At 41.8% G+C, this 12,470-nt stretch overlaps 1 long non-coding RNA gene across 7 annotated transcripts in view; it reads left to right on the top strand.

Annotated features, from left to right (window-relative positions):
* Positions 1-3,180: 3,180 nt before the first annotated feature.
* The window catches only part of LOC118972192 (uncharacterized), a 67,981-nt gene continuing 58,691 nt past the window's right edge, over positions 3,181-12,470 (top strand). For 3 of the 7 annotated variants that reach the window (XR_012130384.1, XR_012130380.1, XR_012130382.1), the window contains exons 1-3: positions 3,181-3,195; positions 5,138-5,489; positions 6,205-11,847. This is a non-coding gene — a long non-coding RNA (uncharacterized lncRNA). The remainder of the gene's footprint in view (positions 3,196-5,137; positions 5,490-6,204; positions 11,848-12,470) is intronic. The other 4 variants (XR_012130383.1, XR_012130386.1, XR_012130385.1 and 1 more) reach the window with 3 other exon arrangements.

Below are 12,470 nucleotides of genomic sequence, written 5' to 3' on the forward strand. Positions count from 1 at the left end.
GTTGCGTGGTGCACTTCTCTCTTTAAGTAACTTTAAATAAAACTTTACTCTGCTTCACTACTGTGTCTCTGCCCTATAATTCTTTGTTGCAGCTGGGCAACGATCGAAGAAAATACACAACACTGCCCTAACATCTATTTCTACCTAACGACCACAGGCTGGGTTATTTCTACATTCCTGGCTCTTGCCCTCCATCCCTGGGGGTTGGCATCAACCAGGACTTTACAACTCACAATGTTCCATAGGCTGGAATCCTGGAGACTTGACTTGGGACACTGCCTGGACAAAGACTCTTTGTGTCCTCTGGAGTCTCTAGGATTAAAGCATTTTTATTTTTCATTTGTCATCATGGAAATACTCCATTTGGACTCCTTCCCACAATCCAGGCTTATCTTTTAGGTCATTTTTAGGTACCCACCATCCCTAGGCTGGTTGTGTAAGAGACTCGAATTGGAAAGAATCTCCTCCATCCATCCATCCCTCTGGGCCTGCCTTTCAGTGGGGCCTGAGTATGATTCTTCCTCTGACAGGAGAGAGGAGTGCTATTAAATAAGGGGTTGAGTTCAGTTTGTCATCAGAGAAGAGTCTGGATTAGACAGATTACTTTAATTTATTCACTGTCGAGAGCAGACTGCATGCCGCTCATTGTCCTAGTGTCAGGGGTAGAACCACGAACAAAACAGACATGACGCATTCCTGACACAGGTCCCAGTAGAAGGAAGGGTGTGCATGGCCGCTAAGTTCCCCTTAGCCCAGAGGTGCCCATCTCAAATTTACTTACCATCTGTTTTTAGGGGTACAGCCTGCCCGCCAAGAACTTTCAGGTAAAGGGTGAAATGATTTAACACATGAACAAAGTATTTAGCTAAGTGGACATTCATTTAGCACATTGCATGATGTCTCCACTCATCTGTCAGGAATTTGAGATTCAGAGGGAAATCAGACCCAACGTCTTCTCTGAGAAGCTCATAGTCCACTGGACTTTTTGGAATTCTTTGCATGAGACCAGTCCACCTGATCCAAAGAAGATGGTGTTGAATCTCATCTCCTGAATCACTAGTTTCCAGTGGGATCCGTGGGCATTTAGTCCACTCTATCTTGGCTGTTGGCATCTGAGTTTCCTCATTTTCTGAGAAGAGGTGCCTGTAACCAAGATGGAATGAGAGTAGGGTAGGTCTGTACATGTGTTTATGTGAGGGTGTGTTTGTGCACGTGCATGCACACAATTATATACTTAGATTGGAGGTTGGATACACAAGCACAGAAGAGCTAATTGCCCCAGCTGTCAGGGCTGGGGATAGGAAAGCACTTCACCATATGTTAAGGTGTCCAAGTTCCTTCTGGCGTGCTCATTCTCCATCCTGGTACCAGAAATGAGTGCCACACACCATGCTATGTCATAAGTGGTCCCTGCTCCGCACGCCCTGTTATGAGTATTTACAAGTGGTCTAAGTATTTGTATCAGTCTCCACAGTTTGGATCCCATCAGAATGGGAGAGCCGCTGAGTAAAAAAAACCCTCTTCTTGTCCTCCTGGGGTCCTGCAGAACACGTGGCACACGTGGCTATTCAAACAAACGTATTCGATGTGCATACAAATAATAGTGAATGCCAGGTGAGCTTGCCTCCTAGTCTCTTTGGCTCAGGCACTGATATCCTCTGGCTGGAATCTCTAAATGTCTCCTGGATCTCTTCACTGCAAGGTCTCCTTTGGACCTCAGATCTATGCCCCCCAGTGGGTGTTCTCTCTCCATCACATGGTTGTTTCCCTGGCACGGGGTTTGATATCTTGGTAGAATCCTTGACTTGTCCATTTTTTCCACTGTACACATAAATGAGGTACCAACTCTTATAGATTCTTCCTGAGAATTTCTCTTAAACGTCTCTGTCCCTTCATTCCTGTTCCTCCCGTTCTATGCCCCACCTCATAGAGCCTGGAATGAAAATTGTGATCTCCATCTCCAGAGAACAGACTGGCACACGGTGATCCAGGGCTTTGGGACCTCAGCCCAGCGACCAGCTTCTTGGAAATCTCAGGCCATCTGAGGTTCATCTCAGGACATGGTGTGACTTGTTGAAGTCCCCTCCGGGTCTTGGGCACTAGTGAGAAGGGTGGGCACCACTGTGTCTTCCTGGGAAGGAGGGGTCTTGGAGATGGGGAATGTTGGCAGTGGCCTCTCTCATTCCTCGGCTGCATAAGAGCTGCTCTTGCAGCTCGCAGAGACAGCCTTGGGGATTCCCTATCAATGGTTTCCCTGGCCCTTCTTTCTCATCCTCTCTGACACTTCAGGAACTTCTTCAAGCTACGTTTGAGTCTGGCCCTGATAAGTGAGTCTGTGCAAGCCCAAGGGAAGGCTCTGGGTTTCATGGAGAAGGGTCTGGAGAATATTCCAGATGTGGCAAATGACAGAATAGGACAGAGTAAGGAGGAGGGGTCAGGGGATGAAGCACAGTGAGATTTCTGGGGACCACAAGGTTCAGCCTTGGGGAGCACAGTCCTTGAGGCCAGAGGGAAAGGGAGCAGCTCCTCCGAGTCTCTATTGATTGTTCCCTGGACATCAGATTTCCCACATATGCTTGATGCCACTAAAGAAGATGGTCCTCTGCCTAATTGTGAGTTCATTTCACAGGCATATGCATAAAATAGTGACAAACTGATTTTTGTACATAGCAGACTTTCTGTGCACAGAACTTAAATGCCAATTGCACACGTTTATGGGACTTTTGTTCTGGAATGGGAGTACATTTCACAAACATGTTACTAGCACAGTGATAATGGTTTGAAAACTTCTTATTCTATGCTTGATGCATTTTATTTGGTTTTAGTTTCATTTGAACTGCTTTAACTTGCTTGGACTCCAGTTGAGATGTCCTGTCAGCAGTGGGCCCCCTCCCAAGGGCCTATTAAGGTGCCCCACCCCTAAATGTTCTTCTAAGTTCACACCCAGGAGCCTGACCTAGTGCCCAGACCCACGTCCCCCTCCAGTCCCTTCCTTCTGTGGCCCCAGCTCTGGGTGCTGCTGCAGCTCTGAGGGAGGTGGGGGCTGCCTGAACCTCCAGAGCCCCACCCCTTGCACTGGAGCCACCACCAGTCAAAGCACTGAGTGCTGTGAGAGTGAGCCAGCTGGGGGCTCCATGGCTGGGATGCTTCTGGGGACTGCTGCTGCTCAAGGAGTGGTGGACTATAGTACAAAAGGTGGGTAATATTTTCTGCTTGGGACTGGACAGGAGTGGTGTGAGTAAATCCCTGACCTGATGAGTTGAATTTCTGGCACCTGAACTTTATAAAGTAGGGCTTACTGTGTACCATCTGGCCTTGACCTCCTTTGGACTTTGACAGACTTGGGTCTGGAGCATTTCCTCTATAATCTCCATTCAGAATCTCTAATACTCACCAGGGGAATATGAACTCAGAGGCCTATATAATCAAGTTTTTTCTTCTTCTTAATTTTGCCTGACAACAGAATTTTATTCCACCAATTTTCTTCTCAAAGATGTTTCAAAATATATTAGGATGATCATGCTTTCCTTATTGGCGCAACACATAAGCACTTCATTTACAAAACTGCTTTCATTCCATTATCATTATAAATTTTTTAAGTCAGATGGACCTTAGATGGAGAAGCAGATGCTCCAGCAGTGAAATGATTTGTCCACAATCAAAGATGACCATGCTGGCAAACTTAGAGCTGGAACCCAATCCTTTTGATTACCAGTCTACTGCTGGACCCTAAACACTCTGAGGCCTGTACAAAACCCTGTGGCGTCTCTTTGATATTGATAGAAAGAAACCAATGAAGTAAAACTATTGCACTGATCTTTAGTTTCACCTGCTGACTATGACTTGGTTTTCCCATAGTATCACACCCCCACTCTCATTTTTCAGCTATGCAAACCCTCAGTTAGAATCACACATATCTACTTACTCTACATCCTCTGACTTCTCTTGCACTTTTACAGCATGCAGTTTTCAAACACATTCCTTTGCAGGTGTCTCTTCTCTCCTATCCTAGCATGTCTGCCTGAAGCACTGTCCTCTTCTCCTCCTCCCACCTTGGCATTCTCTCTTGATTATTACAATTTTGTCTTTCAGCTCCACACCTACCTTTCTACACTCTCTATTATCTGTATCTATATCATCTATGCATATATCCTATATACATTGTGTTCTCTATGTTCTATAGATTTATATTCACAGTCTATACTCTGTTTTACATACAGAACTAGCCTCTTCTTGTTCCCTTGGGAACACCAACACCACTAGCGAGTGCCCCTCCTCACACAGCTGGGATTCAGCTCCTTGATTTCTGGGTTCCAAGAACCGCAAGCTCTTTGCCTCAATCCCCCAGTCTCAGGTTGTTGCAGCTGCTCTGATTATAACAGAATTCCCCATTTTTTTTAATGCTCCAATCCCAATACTATTTTTATTATTTCCATCAATAAAAGCCATGTTTTCTGTTTTCCTGCATGGACACAAACTGATAACATCTCTAAGAGGTTAATGTAATGGAACAACAGGGAAAAAAGAAAATCTTGAAAGAGTCATACTCTCATTCCCTATTATAAACTAGTAATTTTACTGGCAGAAATATGACTGTTATTAAATGAAAATAGGGCTATATATTTCAAAAAACAATTGTACCTGATATATTTTTAAATATTGCACTTCTGAATTTTCCTTTTTACTTAATTAATTTTATTAACTGCTAGCACTTACCAACAGAGAGCCACTGAAATGTTAAATGTTTAAGTAAGGTACAGGAGCAAAACTTACAATTCCTTAAAGTTTGGAAAAATTTGTAAAGGGATAAAACTATAAGTATCCAATTCTTATAGATCCCCTTTGATAGACACAGAGACAGTATTCAATGAATGTAACAAATCCTCTATCTTGAGTAAAAAAGAAGTACTGTTTAAAGAGCTACACTTTTTGTTGTGTGTATGTGTGTGAGAGAGAGAGAGACAGAGGGAAGGAGAGAAGAGACACCTGCAAAGGAATGTGTCTGAAAACTGTGTGAGCTCAGAACTGTCCCAAAAGTCTAGAAGGGCATTTCCTGGAGGGCACAGGAAGCTGGGTCATGGGCTGAACTGGGACGAGAGAAGAGTCTGTTTGTTTCATTTGTTTGTTTGTTTCCAAGAAAGAACAGGATCATAAAATCATGAGAAACCAGATTCTCAGCCACGGGCCAGGAATCCTCATGCTACTTCATGCAGTCCAAGCCTAGGGAAGAATACAGTTTGTTGAGGTTCATGTGTCCAGCCTCAGAAGATAACTCAGGATCTCCCTGGAAAGGGCTGACTGAAGAGGTACCGAGAGGAATGTCACCCAGCAGGTGCCCGGGTATGGGCGGAGCCACTGCCTGCTCCTGACAGAGCAAAGGCTCACCCGCAGCCTAGTCCGGCCAGAGCCTATAAAACACCTCTCAGACACCCACTCTTCAACCGCCCTAAACCTCCAGCACTAACTTGTCCACTTCTGGATCTGACAGGGTGAGTGGGTCTTTCAGATGAAGGGCTGCTGGGTTTCATGGGGAAGGAAAGGAGGGAGCGGGAGGAGAGATTTCTGCCTTGGGTCTAGCAGGATCCAGTCCTTGGATGATAGCCCCTAAAACTGGATGGTGAGTGCCTGTTCAGCCTAAATTCTTGCTGATGTCTGACTTCTGGCAACTGAGACAGCTGGTCGGGGAGGGTGTAACCTAGGCCATTTACTATCCCAGGCACATTTATGGGGGCTTAGAGAGGATGGCAGATGCACACAGAGAAAATGGGGACAGCCAGTATGATCATCAAATGCCACCTGGCATCCTTCCCCTCCCTGAATATAATTTCTTTCTTTCCTTCCTTCCTTCTTGACTCCCTTTCTTTCTTTTCTCATTCATTTATTTATTCACATGTTCAATGATTATTTCTTGAGCTCTTACCAAATACCTGATGATGTTCTAGACATTGGAACATAGAAGTGTGCAAAAGACTTCCATTTTAGTGCGGGATCGGCATTGATTGGACATCTTCCACATAAGAGATATATGTGCCATACCTCAGAGATATAAAAATGAACAAGATCCAAGCTTTGGCTTCATGTGTGTGTCTGTGTGCATTTATGATTAGTCCCAGATATCATGAGCCTTGTGGTAGATTCCAAAGAAGGACACAGAGAATGACCTAAGATTTCACAGGATTCTACAACGACTGTATTGAATTTCAGGTTACTTGAACTTCCACTTAGATGTCCTGCCAGCAAGATCAGCGGCTATGCCAGCCTCCTCTGAAAGGGCTCACTACTGAGTGCCCCCCAAAGTGTCCCCCTAAGAGTCCTCCCAAGACACCCTGCTCCAGTTTCTTCCTGGTGAGGCCCTAGCCCCAGGGCCTTGTGGCCTCAGGAGTCCAAGGCATCAGAGCTCCAGCTGTTACCCCACTTTGGGCTGCTTTCCACCTGGGCTCTGAGCATCAGTTGAGGGACCAAAAGGCCAACAAGAACCAGCATGTCTTGTGCTTCTTGTCCCCAAGCCCTTTTTCATCCCATTGAGTGTCAACTGCAGGACATGAGCATGCTGGAGCTATGCCTTGGGAATAGGCATTGGCACAACTTTGAGACTGGGCTCAAGACTTGCATCCTGATGCTTGGATGTGATTGTTCTGAATGAGCTACTTTGTTACAATAAATATCTTTAAAATGCCCTTGATCTTGTGATTTTTTTCATTCATGTTTCTACTTTCCCTACCTTGTCCTCTTGACATAGATGTCTCAATAGATGGCAGGATTCTGAACTTTGGCTGAATAGAAGAAAAATAAACCTACCAAACAGGAATTAACTTTTAAAATGAAGTGGATACATTAACAAACCTAAAATGTGGACACATTACTGAAAGAAATTTATTCTGAATATACTGGATTATTAGGGAGAATCTTACTAAAAAAAATGTGTTCAAACTGTCCCTTTAAATAATCGCCTCTGAAGTGACTATGACAGAAAGTGTCCTTCTATGTAAAAAAGACATGAATTTAGATGTTTTCTAAGAGCCTTTCAATAAAATACGATGTTGATTGATAAGTTTGTGCCCAACCTTTGATGTTGAGTTGATTGTTATTTAAAAGAGGATTTGTGCAGAGAAGTCCTGATTCTCAGGCCCTTCTTGATACATGGAGGTGGTTAATTGGGTTAAGCCCTCTTGACATCCACACATTGAAATAGAAGCCCATTTCAGGAGTGCAGTGATCAGGAGAGGATGCCTGTGTGGCCCTTCATTGTCATCCCTCTCTCCAACCTCAGAGTGGGAGTGCTCCCAGACCCAGCTTCACAAGCTTATACATCCCCTCATGGAGGAGGTGGAATGAGCTGTGCAGCAATCTCAGTCTTTGCTGGATACAGAACTGTCACTCAGGGAAAGCCTTGAGGAATAGGGTTCAGTATCCATGGGAGTTCCCAGCACTATCTGAAGACTCAGGGGAATGCGGCTACCCACCCAAATGCCTATAATCAGTAATTGCATATTTTCTCTTACTTGTCAGATTTCTGTCTCCCCACTGGAATTCTGTCAATATAGGTGGAGATTGTATTTCATTTATGTTATGTTGTGTCTGCAGAGTAGATCACCTAGTCAGTAAATACTTGCTGAGTGTGTGTGGCTGTGAGTTAATGAACTCTATTCTTCACCTTCTAGTGGGGACAGTCTAAGAAAGTCCTTGAATTCTTCCCCTTGGAGAATCTTTGCTCTTTACTTGAACCTAGTGTATCCTTCTTTCTTTTACTCACATGAGATGTGCTGGATCTTTTTTTTTTTTTTTTTTTATTGAAGTATAGTTGATATGTAAGCTTATATTAGTTTCAAGTATACAACACAGTGGTTCACCAGTTACCCATATTATTAAATCCTCACCCCAACTAGTGTAGTCCCTATCTGGATCTTCATTCGATTTGCTCAGCTCATAGTCTTTGGGGAGGGTGCCTTGGTCAAGGGCATTCCAAAGTACAGATATGTGGTGGTTGGTAAATGTTTCCTTAATGCTGACTTGTTCAGCTAAACCGTCTTCTTGTCTCAGTGATTAAGAAGATACCAATACTGATATGAATGGTCATAGGTCATTGACCATTAGCCATAGTGATGGCATCTAATTGAGATAGTTTAATTCCATAATAACCTATGGAGAGTGCTGCCTGGGTCATGAACAACGATCAGCTCCATCTTATCTTAAATGAGAATCGAGTGCACAGATGTTGCATAAAGCAGGGCTGAAGCAGACAGTTAAGTTGTCAGACTTCATATGAGGGAGGGACCAGGGATCTGGAAACCCCACTAAACAAAAGAATTGACAATACAGGCCATACAGACAGACTGACATTCTGGGACTTGCTGTGATGGTCACATCCACAATGCTTAGTGGCTTTCAGTTTCCTCGTAGTATTATTACAGATGGGTTTTGTGGATGTTAGTGTATCTACTCTGAGTTTCAGTTTATCACTGCAGATTGAGAAGCCTATTGGTATTATATCAAAATGATTGAAATAGGGTTGTTGTAGTTTCATTCTGGGGATCCAGTTGTCTGAAGTTCATTCCCAGCTGTGTAAACTTGGAGAATCTGCTTCCCCATTGGATCTTGTTTTATCATTGGTGTTGTGGGGCTATTAATAGCACCCACAGCATAGGACTGTTATGAGGATTAGTGGGATAATATGTGTAAAGCACTTAAAACAATATATAAACAAAACAAGTGGCCAATTGTCATTAGTTATTATATTATTATTTTCTGTCACCTGTTAGCATATATATGTGAGGCAAATGTATATTTTATATGTTAGGTATATGTATATGTGACATCTATGTCCAATCTATATCATCTGCCTGTTCTTGTTTTAGTAGCCTTCCGGAGGCCCATCGGGGGAGGATGCTGTGAAATCTCCCAAGTGCTAGATGATGTTGCTCTCTCAGGGAACAGAGTGAAACTGTGAGGGGCTGAAGCAGTTTCAGACATAAAAAAAGGATGCAAAGCTCTCTGTAAAGTTAGCCTCAGACCCTAGTCATGTACCAACTTCTGAGAAACTAAAGGAAAAGATATAAATCCCATGAGAAACAGGATGTTCAACTGATGCCAAGCTATTTTTGCTCCTGTACATCGCTTTATTAGAGACCAGAAGTATCACACATTTCCTGCAGCAGGTGGGCAAAACAGGATGCTTAAGCCCCCCGAGCATTAAACAAGGAATATAGCTTGCTGAATTTGGGCAAAGGCAGAAAAGTTGCAAAAACTAAGCTGGATGTGGTAAAAATGCTTAAAAGGATGTTGTAACAGGGGCTCTGGCTGCACTTGGAGAGCTTGGTCCTTGGCAGTCACCCGCCACCTAAAATAAAGGCTCCCTTTTTATAATCTACTTCTCTGTGAGAACCTGTTTCCATTCTCCTGCTCTGGCATGCCCGATCTGAGATCCATTACATTTGGGAGCTCGTTCAGGATCGGGCACGATCGTTGAGCAGTTCTTTTGAGACCTTGAGATTGCTGACCACCCATGGGCCCACGGGTATCAGCAAGTCCTCACCTGTCAGAGTTTCTAAGGAGCCAATTGGAAATCCACGGGAGCTGAGTCTGCTTCTGGTTTGAGCGCTCATTTGACTCAATGGGGAGGCTGGACACAGCATTACTCCCCGAGTCAGGGGCAGAGGTGAGACATCACCCTCCTCATCTGTCTGGTTCTCTGTGGTGGCCACCTGACGTGCGCAAGGTGTATAGTGTGTCTTTTATATGTTCTTTTATGAAAAGTATTGCTAACTGTAGTCATTACATCTTAATCTGTGTGTTTGTGTGTCTAAGTGTGTAAATGAAAAATATTTTTCTACTTCTGGATTGTATTAATAAAAATTGATTTAAAGACAAGTGCTTGTGAAAATTGGGCATTCTAAAACTTCCACAAAATTCTAATAAAAGATATTAAGCATTAATGCTACATTTAAGTTAAACTGAAATGGACATGTCCTTATGGTTATCAGCTGCCTAAGTTTACCTATAGTCATTTAAGTTAATGTTACCTTCTAAATCTTTCAAGAATAAAATACTTAGAGGCTTGACTTTGTCTAATATTCAGTAAAGGTTTTGTAAGTAATCTAGCATAGTTTTTAGGAATGAGTAAACTAAGTGTAGCACATGAACATCTTAATAATAATTGTGTTACAGTGTGTTACACTATGTATACCTACAAACAGCCTGAGAATTTTTGTAGTAACCTAAACCCTTAAAGTCTAGACATATTTTGTGCTTAGTGAGGCTGTGCTGCAAAGCACATGGTTCCAGAAATTTAAAAATGTGTTCACAAATTTGTCAGTCTAAAGAATGCTAGTGTAACAGTTTACAATAGCCTACTTCTCGGTGTTCACTGAAAATTAAAGTTCCTATTGGTTTTAAGTTCTAATAAAACTACTTAAAGTAGCAAGGAAATCATTTCTGCATGCTAAAGAATGTGTCTTTTGTTAAAAGAATGTAATTTTGTTCTAAAGTACAGCTGTTTATTTAAAGAGGAACAACTCTGAATGTAAAAAGGAAGTGGAAAGTTTGTGGAAGAATTGATATGGTCATGCTATGTAAAATTAAAGCAAATAATTCTCAATATCAAGTATACAGCAAAATTAGAATTTTGTTTTCAGTTGCAAGGACAAAGTTTTCTTAAACAGTCTGCTCTTAATGTTGAAAGATTGCAAAGGGTTCTCTAACTTTTATCAAAGCAGTTTCTCATGCTTAAAGTCTCAATGAGTTGTCTGAGTATTTAAGAAAATTAGATCTTAATATTAAAAGGACTAATAGCTAAACTTTTCTAACAACTGTAACCTTCTGTATTTGTCTTTGAGATATTTTGTTGTCATTCTGGTTAAATGGACAAGTATTGCTTCATGGCAACCTATAATCCTATTTAAGCAAGTGCCAAAGAAACTTTCTTCTGACAACTTGCCAAAATCAAATTCAAAAAGGTGCTTTTACCTCTAGTTAACTGATATGTTCCAGAGGGCCCCGGGAACATGTCAGAGGAATTTTTTCTCATTGGGGAAAGTTTTTGGCTAATTTGGCTTATTTATCTGATATATAATTACCTGCTTAATTACCTGGAAAGCACTGTCAAAGGGAATGATGCTAAACTTTGTTACTGAATGTTTTTTTGTTACAGAAATACTGAATTTCCTTACGTCAACTGTCTGATAGTAAGCTCTCATCAGCTCTTTAACCATTGTCATTTGTAAGTCTTTTGTCATTTATAGTCACTGCTTTATTCCTCCTACACTAGTAAAGAACTAGATTTCAGCAGAACAGGTATTGGTTACATAGGATTAAATAAACTAAGGAAGATGATTTTGTGGCTTTTTGTTTCAAATGTTGCTGTTAAAGTGTTTTAAGCTTTTTCTCTTAAGCTGACAGTTTAGTAAATGACTGTCTTTATAAGCAGAATTGAAACTATCTTTCTCTCTACCTGATCCCTCCAGAATTTAAAAACTCTCAGTGACTATTTTTATACTTTATGGCAGTATGTTTATTTGCATAAGTTCAGTAAGAATCTGCTTTCCTTGTAAGAGGACCAATGAAAAACCCTGGTTATATTAGCAAGGCTTTGACTGGAATGTTATACCTGAGAGACACATCTGTAAACTCAGATATGACCAGACAGATTTAAGGAACAGCTTGACTTTATAAAGCCAACAAAGCCCCTTGGAAGAACTGGCCTGGTACCTTGCTTACAAGGTTCCCAGCAGCCTTACCAGGTGAGTAAGGAAGGTCACTTCCTGGCAGGTGCAGGAACCTCAGGATGTCTTGGAGACCTCAAGAAGAGAGGAATTCACCCAAATCTACAGGTACTGCAGGCAAAACCTGATGGTAAGTCTGACTTGGCTTTCTGGCCTTGAGAGGCCTTTAAAAGTTCAATCTGAAATTCCTTATAAAAAGTTCCAGCAAAGCACATTTTAAAAAGCCTATGTAATCAATTGCTCTTCTTGATGCACTTATGCAAATTATCAAGCCAAGTGTTAATTATTTTCTTAATCTAGTTACTTTAATAAAAATGATGATGTTAGAGAAAAGTGTTGTTTCAATAATGCAGCCTTTATCTATATTAAATACTAATACTAGTCATTGAGACATAAACTAGATCCAGAATTCTAGTTTCCCCAAAATATCTATGATTCTCCAAATGTATTAGTTTTCTCCCATGATTTCAATTAAAGTTTTACTATTTCTAGTTCTTGTATTCAACCATGCATTATTAATCTCATCAAGTTTGTCCTTCCAGAATGGAAAATTCAACTCCAGATATTGCTATTTAACCTAATAACACGATTTGTTCTATCTTGCCTATAAGCCATAAAACTACAAATAGTAATAGAAATGGAACCTGGAATAGAAGTGCCCATCTTCCGTGGCCCTCTCAACTGACCACTGATGGAGACCTAACTGCACCCTTTACTGCACCCCTTGTCAGCATGAAGCAGCCAGAGCGGTCA

This window comes from Manis javanica, chromosome 4 (genome assembly GCF_040802235.1).
Source record: "Manis javanica isolate MJ-LG chromosome 4, MJ_LKY, whole genome shotgun sequence".
Classification (NCBI taxonomy): Eukaryota; Metazoa; Chordata; class Mammalia; order Pholidota; family Manidae; genus Manis; species Manis javanica.